We start from the raw sequence: 14531 nt of genomic DNA on the forward strand, positions 1-14531 counted from the left end.
AAACTGTTCATAGTTTCTGTGGAGAAAACATCAGTGGAGCTTTGATGCTGGAACTTATGAAAGAAAGAAATTGGTGTTCCTTATTTTTTTGCAGAGGATTACAAAAGGGAAGGAAGGAAAGGGAGGGATTCAGGTACAAGTCGCCTGTAGGGTTCCCAGTTCCCCGGTGAAGGCAGGGAACCCCCCACTTCCAGCCTCTGCCCCCGCCACCTCTTATTTGGCCAGGGGGGGGGAAGTGCTGGGAATGGATCCAGGAATTCTGGAGCATGCTCCTGTGCACTCCATATCCTTCATTGTTGCACCAGGTACGACATAAGTTTTCCTTCATGCAACTCCCTCCATGACATCTCCTATCCCCTGGTTTGGACCTTAGGGGACCTGGGAAACCTAGGCCCTGGTATCATAAACCAGGTATGGTTTTTTTGTGTTAAAACACATCGCGCATAATAGATGATAGAGGGCCAGGTCCCACTTTTGTAAGCAAAAGTGCAACAAAATAAGGTAAACAACAAACTAATTAAGGAAATATCTTGAAAGTAATAACATGAAACACTGGCCGTTTCCGCATGCTGTTAAAGCGATGGGCTACTTACTGAATGCTGACGGTTTTTTTCACAGATTCCAGATGCCTCCGATTTCAAAGCGGAAGCAGGCAGTTTCACTTTCGTTTGTTCAGCATCTTTTACCAGGCACAGGAAAGAGTGGCAAATCCCATTCTCACAAATGATGCTGAACAAACAAAAGTGAAACTGCCTGCTTCCACTTTGAAATCGGAGGTGTCTGGAATCTGTGAAAAAACCCGCCAGCATTCAGTAAGTAGCCCGTCGCTTTAACAGCATGTGGAAACGGCCACTATGTTAAGAACAGTCTATTAAAGTTTGTGTAAAATAAGTCCTGTTGGGTTTTTGGAAATGGGATAGAAGGGGAGGTAGTGGCTTAATTTTTCTTCTAAATGCAGGCCCAGACCCCAAAATAAAGAACGTTCTTTCTTTCCCCCGTCAAGGCAGTTCTGGAGATTTACTTCCGTGTGAATTACTTCCAAGTGAACTTGTATCAGGTGCTGCTGGCTGCAGTCCCAATTGCAGCATATTCACTGGAGAAGTCGCAGCTTTGGGATCACCTTTAAAAAAAACAGGCTAGGCTGCAGCCCAGAGAAACAACGGAAGAATCTGCTGTGGCTATATTCCTAGGCAGCTCTCACCTTCCAGGGCAGGGCTACCTCCCATAGGCCATCGCCTCGGCTGCCCTCTTTGTCCCTTTTTGCACTCTCTTTCTGGTTGCTTCTGCTGGTTGCGGTGACTGATGGTGTCATTAGCTTTGCCATCCACCCTCCAGGGCAGAGCCCCACTGGGAGATGGTCCTGGTGAGATTAGTGGCCAGTCTGCCTCTGGGTTCAGGCAGACTTGTGGATTAGAGAAAGAGGAAAATGTGAAAAATTGTGAAAAGAAATGATAAGATGGGGGGAAGAAAGGGAGTATCAGAGATGGCTCGGCCGACCTGTATTTGCTGCAAGGGAGAGAGAGAAGGAGCAGTGAGACCCTGAGGGCCAAGCCACACGTGACGAACGACACTCGAACGGCAAGTGGATTGAGTGGAGGGCAAGTGTCATTCGTCACGTGTAGCTTGGCCCTGAGAGAGCCCTGCTGTTAATGGGATCAGAAAACCCTTCCCCAGCCAGTGGGGACCAGGTAATAATTGTTAGAAAGTGGTAGTACTGTGCATAGAAGCACCTAGGAGGACAATCTTCTTCACAGATATTGGCTAACTCTTCCAACTAGAGGGTGTTATTGTCAGACTCAGGGCCAAGCTACACATGACGAATGACACTTGAACGGCAAGTGGATTGAGTGGAGGGCAAGTGAACAGGGAGAAATACACTTGCCGTTCAAGTGTCATTCGTCACGTGTAGCTTGGCCCTGAGAGAGCCCTGCTGTTAATGGGATCAGAAAACCCTTCCCCAGCCAGTGGGGACCAGGTAATAATTGTTAGAAAGTGGTAGTACTGTGCATAGAAGCACCTAGGAGGACAATCTTCTTCACAGATATTGGCTAACTCTTCCAACTAGAGGGTGTTATTGTCAGACTCAGGGCCAAGCTACACATGACGAATGACACTTGAACGGCAAGTGGATTGAGTGGAGGGCAAGTGAACAGGGAGAAATACACTTGCCGTTCAAGTGTCATTCGTCACGTGTAGCTTGGCCCTGAGAGAGCCCTGCTGTTAATGGGATCAGAAAACCCTTCCCCAGCCAGTGGGGACCAGGTAATAATTGTTAGAAAGTGGTAGTACTGTGCATAGAAGCACCTAGGAGGACAATCTTCTTCACAGATATTGGCTAACTCTTCCAACTAGAGGGTGTTATTGTCAGACTCAGGGCCAAGCTACACGTGACGAATGACACTCGAACGGCAAGTGGATTGAGTGGAGGGCAAGTGAACAGGGAGAAAGACACTTGCCGTTCAAGTGTCATTTGTCACTTGTAGCTTTGCCCTGAGAGAGCCCTGCTGTTAATGGGATCAGAAAACCCTTCCCCAGCCAGTGGGGACCAGGTAATAATTGTTAGAAAGTGGTAGTACTGTGCATAGAAGCACCTAGGAGGACAATCTTCTTCACAGATATTGGCTAACTCTTCCAACTAGAGGGTGTTATTGTCAGACTCAGGGCCAAGCTACACGTGACGAATGACACTCGAACGGCAAGTGGATTGAGTGGAGGGCAAGTGAACAGGGAGAAAGACACTTGCCGTTCAAGTGTCATTTGTCACTTGTAGCTTTGCCCTGAGAGAGCCCTGCTGTTAATGGGATCAGAAAACCCTTCCCCAGCCAGTGGGGACCAGGTAATAATTGTTAGAAAGTGGTAGTACTGTGCATAGAAGCACCTAGGAGGACAATCTTCTTCACAGATATTGGCTAACTCTTCCAACTAGAGGGTGTTATTGTCAGACTCAGGGCCAAGCTACACATGACGAATGACACTTGAACGGCAAGTGGATTGAGTGGAGGGCAAGTGAACAGGGAGAAATACACTTGCCGTTCAAGTGTCATTCGTCATGTGTAGCTTGGCCCTGAGAGAGCCCTGCTGTTAATGGGATCAGAAAACCCTTCCCCAGCCAGTGGGGACCAGGTAATAATTGTTAGAAAGTGGTAGTACTGTGCATAGAAGCACCTAGGAGGACAATCTTCTTCACAGATATTGGCTAACTCTTCCAACTAGAGGGTGTTATTGTCAGACTCAGGGCCAAGCTACACATGACGAATGACACTTGAACGGCAAGTGGATTGAGTGGAGGGCAAGTGAACAGGGAGAAATACACTTGCCGTTCAAGTGTCATTCGTCATGTGTAGCTTGGCCCTGAGAGAGCCCTGCTGTTAATGGGATCAGAAAACCCTTCCCCAGCCAGTGGGGACCAGGTAATAATTGTTAGAAAGTGGTAGTACTGTGCATAGAAGCACCTAGGAGGACAATCTTCTTCACAGATATTGGCTAACTCTTCCAACTAGAGGGTGTTATTGTCAGACTCAGGGCCAAGCTACACATGACGAATGACACTTGAACGGCAAGTGGATTGAGTGGAGGGCAAGTGAACAGGGAGAAATACACTTGCCGTTCAAGTGTCATTCGTCATGTGTAGCTTGGCCCTGAGATAAAATGAAGTGGGTCACTGGAGAGTGGCTTGGAAGAAGAGCGCTGTATTAAAACTGCAACAAAATATTTTCTGTTCTTAGCTTTTAGTGATGTGGCCTACTTGAATGAACAAAAAGTATACAAGATCGTCACCCAGGGAGTAAATGTTTTTCTGGGGAAAGGGAAGTAAGAACCCAGGAGAGTAAAGAACACAACTTTCGTGATTTTTCCCCCAAATTGCAGTGTGTTAATGTACTATTTACTTGTCAGTCACTCACATAATTGTTTTCATCTCCATTTAATTCTCTAACTTCTCTTCCTCCTCTGTTCGACATAGTCTTTTCAGTGTATAAAAACGCATACTTTAAAAATCCTACTTTTTAGCAGCCCTAACACAGCCCCAACAATAGCCATGTATGGATCTAAAATCCATCTATGCATCTATGTATTTAACTGGGAACATTTGACCCACCTCAAAGTGGTGCAACTGGGCATAGCTTTTAGAGACACCCCCAGTCTGGGCTCTGCAGGCATTCAAAGGTTAAATCAATTTCTTTCATTACTGACCTGCCTAAAACCCATAATGAAGACAAGCACAAAGACTTGTCAGTCCTGTATACCTGAAGTGTCCAGCTTCGTGAGCACGGGTCAAACAGTCTTTTAATGCCATACACAGTCCATAACTATATGCTAAGAGAGGAGTCTTAGAGGTTAAAGTGATAGAATAGGTTATGTCAGTCTCTTGGATTTACCAAACAATGTTGACCTGTATTTGAACTTTAGATCTCACTGCTCTTGACCCAAATATGTCAGATGAGGAAAAATCTCACACAAAGAAGCTGTGAATTTCCATCATTAGCTATTCTGCAATACCCAAGTGATCTTTTTTAGCAGTTCCTGAGAACACTTACTTCTAAGTAAATATGTGTAGGCTTGGGGGATCATAAGGAAGCCATGTAAAATTGTTCACTTTTATAATAGCCTGATCTCTATCTAAAGACATGCCATCTATCACTTGTAAAGCACACCCTTTTTTGTGTGAATAGCGCTTGAGTATTTTTATTCTAAAATTATGTGTATATCTAAAAATCAGATTAATACTGACTTTAAACTTCTGTATCTTTACCTCTCTCCCATCTCTCCTTCACAGGCTGTTAGGAATTTTCAGACCAAAGCTTGGTTGGACAAGAGTTTAATATATCTAATAATTTTTTGAACATTAGCTCCGTTAACTTTTTTTTTATACTGTTTGCCATTCATCTTACTACTTCATAAAACTTAGCAATGTGAACTACTGGCATTGTTTTATATACAGATAAATGAAATCATTTTTTTTTTCTAATTAGGAGGAGTTATGCTTTTTGTCATCTGAGAATTGCGGATGTAATATAGAATCATAACATGATAGGGTTAGAAGGAATGTGCAGGCAATATCCAGTAAGACAGGTTTCTTCATACCAGCACCCTCAAGAGGTTAGTTTTATTGTGTGCCACAAGCAGAAAGCGAGGTTACAAAGGAGTATCAGGCCAGAGGTTTCTATAAACTAAGAAATCTCATCCAGCAAAATCCAATTCCACAAGGTATGGCGTGAATAGTTGACTTTTGTGGTACATACAGTCATAGGATGCCTCTATGTCTGAAACTACTGCCAGAACAACAAGTAAAAAGATAGCTGCAATAGGATCTTTAAAAAATAGATTAATACAGTTAGTTGAGTCAGCCAAACATTGGTAATCTCCTGATGAGGTTATTGCTAGGCACTCTGCGCTGCATGACCCATCAACAGACCTTACAAGCTTCATCTAGTGCATAATTCTGAACCCTTGTCCACTGGTAAGGACTAGAGATAGGCACGAACAGCAAAAAAATGAACATGATGTTCATTGTTCATTGGCATCCATGAACAGGGACTCATGAACAACCACGAACATGGCCCTGTTCACAAACATATTCATGGTTGGCCGTTTGTGGGGGCCAGCAGGCTCTCCTCTAGCCATCATCCAAGTCAAGATCCCTACTGCACCACTCCCAGAAACCTGACCTGAGCAGGCAGCAGGAAAGGTACCAATAATAAATAGCTTGGCCCCAGAGCCTGGCAGCAGCCCTGGAACTTGAAGGGGTAGATCCCTATCCCACCACACACAAAGAAAATTCAAGCTCCAATGCTCCCTGTCTCTCTATCAAAATGCCAACAGCAACTGTCTCTCTCCCTCTCCACTGTCTGAAAAGTCAGAGCTGGGAGCCCCCCTCCCCCTGGTCTTTGCTCCCTTGTTGTAACAAATTTGGAGCTCCACACTTGAAAGGAAGACCTGCCTATCAAGCTAAATTGGGCTTAGCTTGGGGTTTCCAGGGCAACAGCAGGAGTTCAGACAGAGTTCAGACAATCCCTGCCTAAGTTGCCAAGGGAATTGAGTGCAGGTGCCAGACTGTCTGGCTTGATGAACAGCAACAAACAGCAACGAACGAGGCTTGCAACAACCACCTTCTAGACAGATTAATGTCTTACCCAGAGCGGTGAACAAGTTAGTGAACAAGTTAGTGAACAAGGATGAGATTCCTCTTTGTGTATCTTCCAGTGAAGAAGAAAGCTCAAATTTGCAAGTTGAAATAATGTAACAACCCCCCCCCCCCACCCAAGTCCACTGTAGATTATTTTTGGTTCTTGGCATGACTTGTTACGAGCTTCTGTTACATGGTTGTTGGGGGTTTTCTGGGCTGTATTGCCGTGGTCTTGGCATTGTAGTTCCTGACGTTTCGCCAGCAGCTGTGGCTGGCATCTTCAGAGGTGTAGCACCAAAAGACAGAGATCTCTCAGTGTCACAGTGTGGAAAAGATGTAGGTCATTTGTATCTACTCAGGAGGGGTGGGGTTGAGCTGAGTCATTCTGTAAGAGTTTCCCAGGGTGTGGAATGCTAATGGCGGGAGGCTTCACTGTATCCTGAGGAGGTTCTTTTGCATATGGATTGGTGCTTGATGTGCTAATCTTCTCTGCAGGGCTATTGTCGGGTGTGGAGTGTTTTGTTGGCCTGGTGTTTTTCAGAACTGGAGCCCATGCTCTGTTCATTCTTAAGGTTTCTTCTTTCCTGTTGAAGTTTTGCTTATGCTTGTGAATTTCAATGGCTTCCCTGTGCAGTCTGACAAAGTAGTTGGAAGTGTTGTCCAGTATTTTGGTGTCCTGGAATAAGATACTGTGCCCTGTTTGAGCACAGTATCAATTACTGTGTTTGAGCACAGTACCATTAGCATTCCACACCCTGGGAAACTCTTACAGAATGACTCAGCTCAACCCCACCCCTCCTGAGTAGATACAAATGACCTACATCTTTTCCACACTGTGACACTGAGAGATCTCTGTCTTTTGGTGCTACACCTCTGAAGATGCCAGCCACAGCTGCTGGCGAAACGTCAGGAACTACAATGCCAAGACCACGGCAATACAGCCCGGAAAACCCCCAACAACCATCGTTCTCCGGCCGTGAAAGCCTTCGACAATACATTCTGTTACATGCTCTCCATCGCCACATCACTCCTGCTTTTTCCATATTTTCCATGTAGTGGATGCATAAAGGGCTTGCGTGAGCCCTAAATGTTATTATAAGTATGTGTGGTAGCACTAAGATGAGCCATAGCAAACTACATTTCCTATTAGGGATGTCAAAACCTACTGGAAATAGGGGCTGTGGCATGAGAATGGTACACACACCCCACACCCATGCCATCTGGTTCTAAGGTGGGTTATAGACGTGCTGTCTGGAGCTTTCCTTCCCTGGATAGCACGGGGAGGGAGTTTGGCAAAGAAGAAAACCTTAAGCTGTCTATGCTCACAATCACATTTTGAAACAGTAGAAAAATGCCTGATAAATGTCATAGATGAAATAAATATACTTACAAGTTTATCAAACAGAGAGTCTGAGATACTGCAAATAATTACTGTTGAAATTATTTGTCAGTGATTGTCCTGGGATCACCAATGCTCAACAGCAATGCTCAAGCTAAGAAGACATGGTTAGCCTGGTTAGGATGCTACTGAGGGAGCCCTGATAAATCATTCTGTACTTTCTAAAGGAAGAGGTGCATTTAAGTAAAATAATACACTAATAATTTTTGTTCATGCATATATTTATGGTTTCATTTTTCTCACAAAGATGCCCAAGGCATTTTTTATAACATTCTGCAGAAATCTTTTCAAAGTTCAATTGGTATTTTCACATTCAGTTTTTTCAGATGTCACAACCATACGTACTAGGAGCCTTCCAACTGTGCATGCTATCCACAATTCTCCCAGTTCACATGGTGACTGTATTGTGTGAATAGGGGCAACAGAGATATTTGCTATGTGCGTACAGCCTCAATATGTGTGACTGAGAAGCATGAAAAATCCACTTACCAGTTTACACATACATGCATGGCCAATATGTGTGTTGCTCCTGTTCACACAACAAAGCAACTGTGCCGATATCCCCAGAAACCTCTTTCCAGGAAGCACCTTTTTGAGACCCCCTCAGGTTTCTCAGAGTATTTGCATCCAGTTTGCATGGTCATATCATCTGAGAAGATGGTCATATCATCAGAGAAGTGGCACACATTTGTATTTTATGTCTAATACTGATTTTTTGGCTGAATAAATAATACAAACAACCAAGCTGCCCCATACTGAATGAACTCATTCTGGAATAGTTTAGCTATCCAGCTTTAAAACTAAACAAACAATCTGTATCAGGCATCTGAAGAAGAGAACTTGATTCTCGAAAGCTTATGCTAAAATAAAATTGGTTAGTCTTAAAGGTGCTACTGGACTCTTTTTGATGATGGAGGAAAAAGTATATCACTACCAGTAGCCAGGAGAGCTACGAATGGGACCTCAACAAATCAGCCACTAAATAAATATCCAATAATAGAGATTGATAACAATGGCCATTTTCACACATGCGCATAACCTCATGGCATGAAGTGTTTCCCTAGCACGATTTCCCAGCACGATCCCCTTTAATGGTGCGATGACATCAGAAAATATACCATTAAACAGAAGTGATGGGAAATCGTGCCAGGAAGACTCTTCATGCCATGAGTTTCGCTCGATTTTCCGGAGGGTTAGAGTGTGTGAAAATGGCCATTATCATTATTCGGTGAGTGTGAGATTCCAAGGGCATTTGGCTGGCCACAGATAGACTGCTGGGCTGGATGAAACCTTAGTCTAATGCAACAAGGGAAATTCTAATGTCTTTCAAATGCACAGCCACTGAAACCATCAGCTCGACTCTTAGAAAAAAAATATTCCTACTATCATCTTCCCAGACAATCTCTTCTTATTTTACTTTTTAGAAGCAAGATTAGAAATAACAATAACACAATTATAAGTAGCCAATCATTATTTTATCATTCTGTATTAATTATAGTAATGTTAGTCATGAGGAACCTAATGTGCTGTTAATGTGGATTTTGTATGTGCTTCCACAAGAAGTTCATTTTAATTTTACCATTTTATTCATGTTCAATTATTCTAAAGTGTTGCTGAATTAACAAGATCCACTTAGTCTTAATCACTACTCATCTCACATTGCAGCACAGACATTTTTGCTTATGAGAGCCCTCCACAGTAAAACGAGACAGGTAATTTGAAATTTATTAACTTTTAAAAAAATAGTTTGAATCTGGCAACATGTTCCATCCCATAACCAGTCAACTTAACATGGCCTGTTTTTATGCTACCGTAGGCCCTCTTCTGATGCTGCCTTTAGTGGCATGAAAACAGCTATATCATGGAACTTTTTCACATACTAACAAAAACAAGGGATCTGAGGTCAAATGGGGAATAATTCACTCCTTACCTCCATTCTGCACAAACAAGGTTCCAGTTTCCAGGGGTGATTGACTTATTAAGTACTGGGGCTGGCCAGTGATTTCAGCCAGACAGTGACTTCAGCTCATAGTATGGTTTATTGGTACAAGAGAAGGACAGGCCCCCGAGGGGGCCACAATATATACACTCCCAACTCCATCCCATATCCGTAACTGCCCAATAAGAACACGGGCTCTATGATCCTTCATTTGCATGCACTAAACAAAGGCAACATGTTTACTTGATTGCAATTGGCTCACGTCCAAGGACTAACAATTGGTTGCTGATATCCCAATTCCTAATAGGATTGGCTATCTGAGGAGCCTTGTTTCCCTCGAAGCTAGCCCAATACCTAACATGACTGTTCTATTCCAGTTCCCGTGAAAGCAGGAGTGAGCACAGGGGTGCTTGTGAATAAGAGCTGGGAAGCAAGTTGATGATGGAACTGAGAAGTTTCCAGAGCAGGCTATGGTCTTGGTCAGGTTCCTGGGTCAGTAAACTATCAAGAACTAGAGTTTAGGAGCATTGCTGCTCAAAGAGCTGAATAACCCAAGACTGAAGCTTAAGTAAACAACTCTGAGAAAGCAGCCCTGCCTTTTTTCTTGCGTCTTCTTCAGGGCCTGGTCCTGCAATGTGTTAGTTGGGTTCTGACCCTGAAAGGAGATAAGGCTGTGTGAGGTAGACTTGTTTAGTGATACTGGCTTGGAGTGCAAGCCAGGCTCTTCATTTTCAGTGGCTTTGAATCTAGAACAGGGCAATATTAACCCATGGCTGGGCCCCTATGCTTTCACGTATTTCAGGACCCCTCTGGCACTACAATCTTTCACCCCACTACAGCTGACAGCCTGACCCTGGTACAGTAAAGTAGGTACGAGACTGCAGTATATATCCCTATATCCATTTTGAGGGTCTCCTGAAGAATTCTATTCATGTATATTTATGAGAATATATATATGGATAAATATATATGTACACTAGAGATGGGCACGGAATGAAAAAAAAGAACCGCTCAGTTCGTGGTTCGTTAATTTCCACGGAACATGGAACACGAACTTAACAAACTCACCCAATTTCTGAACCAGTTCGAGGTTTGGGGGGTAGGACAGCCCTCTTCATGCTCAGGGAGCCCAAAATTGCAGGGAGTTTTCAGTAGGCTTTCCTCCAGCCACCCTCCAAGTTTCATGAAGATTGCAATACGGATCTCCGAGTTATAGAACCCCAAAGCTGGTGCCCCCAGGAAAGTCCCATAGAAAACTTCCTATCATTAACAGACTTGCTCACATCCTGCAAATTGGAGGATGTGGCTTCCTTTATTGAGTCAAGCCATCTTATTTTAGGTCTTCCTCTTTTCCTACTGCCTTCTACTTTTCCTAGCATTATTGACTTTCCCAGAGGATCTTGTCTTCTCATGATGTGACCAAACTACAATAGCCTCAGTTTTGTCATTTTAGCTTCTAGGAAGAATGTGGTTATTTCCCATATAAATAGACATGGGGGGATTCCACATGATTGATTTTGATCGGACTTTCTGAACAGTCGTGCTGCAGTGGAGTCATATGAATCCACTGCTCCTTGATTCCACATTAAGGCTTTTGTTTCGCATTGGCATTTCATTTCATCATGCTCAAAGTCCATCGTGCGGAATTTGCCAGTATAAAAATCGATTCCTCGTTGCTTTTTCTGGGGGAAGTGTCTACAGACGTGCGTCTTCTTCATTTTTTTTTTCAAAAAAACATTGCTACATATAAACGTTGCATCAAACAAACACATCTGATAGGTCAGAGCATTTCCAGCCGATATTGTGGAATGAGTATTGGTTACTGACATTTGGAGGGAAAATTGTTACCGATGACCCCGCTTTCCCTCTGCCTCAGAAGCGGTCAGCTGTCAGTGAGCAACAAGTAACAAATTTGACATGTTGAAAAATGGACCTGTTATTGGTCAGCTGTTGTTACATGACACAGGATATGTTTCTGCATAGACTTGTAGAAACATTGCAATGTTTTTTATAATTAAAAACACACACACACACACAAGAAAGGAAGGGAAAGGTAGTGGGTGTGGCTTAGAAAACGAGACTGGCCAATCAAATAAAGTTGATTTGAAGGGCAAGAGAAAAGGGCAAGGGTGGGGAGAACACCGGATAAAGAATTTCACATGATTAAAATCCCTAATCTGCTGTGAATGGACAAATAAATCGGGGAAAAGCAGGATGGAAAAAAAATGGACAAAACCTGCAGTGACTTCGAAGCTGCTGCTAGGGTTGCCTCCCCACGTGTGGAAACACAAAGAAAAATAGAGGTCATTTGGAAGCTGAACAGCGTAAAACCACTAGTGCGGAATCACCCATGGGCACGGAAAAAACTTGGAATGAGAATTTTGTGTTTTGTTGCAATCCATGAATTGCTAATTATGAATTATGAAATGTCATGAAATTGACACATTTGCCAAAACATTTTTTTAGTTTATGATTTGTCAGAACTCGGGCATTTCAACTGCCCCCTTCCTACCCAGAGATGCCAAACTCGCAGGGAGACTTCAGGCTCTCCTCCCAGTTTGTGATATGTTGATTGGGAAGGTCAATGGGAAAGGTGGAAAGTGCTGCCAGAGTGCATGTCTGAAATGGGGACCAGGAGGTGCTGGATCAGAGGAGGATGAAGGACCGGCCATGGTATGGAGCTGGGCCAGGAAGACGGAGGGGTGGACGGTAGACAGGGACAGTCCTAAGAGTTTCAGATGTTGAGGAGGAGCTGGATGTTTCTCCAAACCCCGCCATTCATCCCGAAATGTGCCCTAAGGCAGTCAGCCTACCTTCTGCCCCCTGTACGCAATGGGCTTGGGGGTGGGGGTGGCCTGTACCCCCTTGTACCCTAAGGGGTGGATCCCAAATATGGTGTGTGGGTTCTGTCAATGGTCACTCCTCCTTGCAGGCCCAGGAGTCGATCAGCAGAGCCGACCACCTCCCTTCTGCCCCCCGTGGGCAATGGGCTCAGGAGTGGGGGTGGCCTGCACCCCCTTGTGCCCTAATTGAAGCCTATTATTTCAGCCACTTTAAGGAGTTCATTTTAGAGCACTTTTAGACTTGAAGCTTCAAATTAGAGAATATGACCTGCAAATATTCTTGGGTTGTGGGCACATAGGATGGATGTGTTGATTGTCTAAGCAATCATACTTGCTTTTAAGAAAATGTTGATAGCTATTGTATAGTTTTGTTATTTCATTGCCGTGTTAGATGACATGTGCTTTGTGTCCCAGCTTTACTGGGGAGAATATGGGCTTAGAAACATTTAAAATTAATATAATTTATGATTCCAATTTATCTGTATTTTGGGTAGGCTGAAACAGAACACTTAATTCAGGTGAGATGAACTAAAGCTATGGACAGGAAGAACAAGAACTTGTAATACGTATTGTGACTTGAAGGAAACTGCAGTGGTTCAACTATCAATCATTTATTGAACAATAACTAGTAACAGGGAACAACAACTGCAGCCATCTCTATCTGGCTGTAACTAACTCCTGACTCTTAACTCTGAGGAGAACTAGTGACTGCCCCAAAACTACAGTGGCTCCAACTAGGAGTGTGCACTCAAAAAATATTCAGGTTACCTGCTTCAGGTTTACCAAAAGCGGGGAAAAGCTTCAGAGAAACCCAAAATCCAAAGCGGCATGCCACTTCAGATTCAGGTTTCTAAGTAGTTTTGATATGCTCTGTAAAGATTCGGAACATACTGAAGTGACGGGGAGGGGGAGGCCAACCTCCAGGAGGGGGAGGCCCACCCCCACCCTTAAACTCCCACTCCCAACCTTTAACAACATCCCCACACACCCCACCCCACTTACCTAGTCAGGTGGAAGGCTGGAGCCAATGCTGCACTGGCCAGTTGGCTGTCAGAGAAGGCCTTCTCTGCCAGCAGGAGGTGGGAGGGCCACCTCCTCTAGCACGGTGCCAGGTAAGTAGGGGTGGGGAGGGGTAAAGGTGGGGAATGGGAAAGTTTAAAAGGCCCTGCCGCGTGCAAAAGGGCCCTTTAAACTTAACCTCCGTGGCCCCAAATCTTTCCGAAGCATTACGAATGCTTTGGGAAGCTTTGATTTGGTATTTCCGAATTAGAGCCAGCATACCGAAGCTTTCCGAATTGGGCCCAATTCAGGTATTTTACCCGGATAGGATATCTGAACCGCACACCCCTAGTCCTTCTTTCTCCATATTTCTCTTTTTAAAAGCAGGCTCTGGCTTTTAGCATTCATTACTCTAATCTCAATGTTAGAAGAGGAGGACCAGACACTGCCCCTTACTCAGGCTTCAGACAGGCCAAAGCAAAGAGTTAGAAGTATAGAAAGGCCATGGACCTATTTACCATTTGCTCTTTTTCTTTTTAAGGCACTGTACTTTGATGCATAGAATGCTATTCTCAGGGATTTCCTTTTTGTGACACCTCACCTTCATCTTTCTGTTACATTCTCTATGGAGGCAGGAACTCCTGCACTGCCACTCACTGGCATCCTTAGACTAGATAGCTAGATAGAGATCTATCTCTCATCTCTCCTATCATGTATAGAGTTCCCACAATAAAGGACTGATTTCTTTTCCAACGCTTAACCATGGCTCTGAGTGTTTCTCCCTCACCCCATGTGTCTCTTTTTATTATGCATCCCAGCTAACACTCAATATACTGTGTTTTGTAACTGGAGTCCAGGACACAGAATTCTGGTTCCAGGGATGACTGACCCTGTTACCTATCAGCTGCCATCCCATAACTGAACTGCATGTGCCCAAGTTATGAATAAGGGAGAAACTAGATCTACAGTGCCACCCTAAACACAATACTGAGGCCATCACCTTCAGTTGACTGAGAAAACTGTAATTCTGCATAGGATTGCACTGCAAGTCTCCAGTTTATGTGGTTCATAGCAAAAGCTTTAAAGACAGAGGTCTGAAACCATAGCAGGACTTAAGTGTGGTCTTAGTGTTGTGCTGCCTGTACCCCAAAGAACCTCTCCGTGCCTTCTAGTTGGGTTTTCTTTTCCTAGCATCATCTCCTGACCCTCCAATCACTTCCCCGCTTT

Source organism: Eublepharis macularius, chromosome 10 (assembly GCF_028583425.1).
Source record: "Eublepharis macularius isolate TG4126 chromosome 10, MPM_Emac_v1.0, whole genome shotgun sequence".
NCBI classification, from domain to species: domain Eukaryota; kingdom Metazoa; phylum Chordata; class Lepidosauria; order Squamata; family Eublepharidae; genus Eublepharis; species Eublepharis macularius.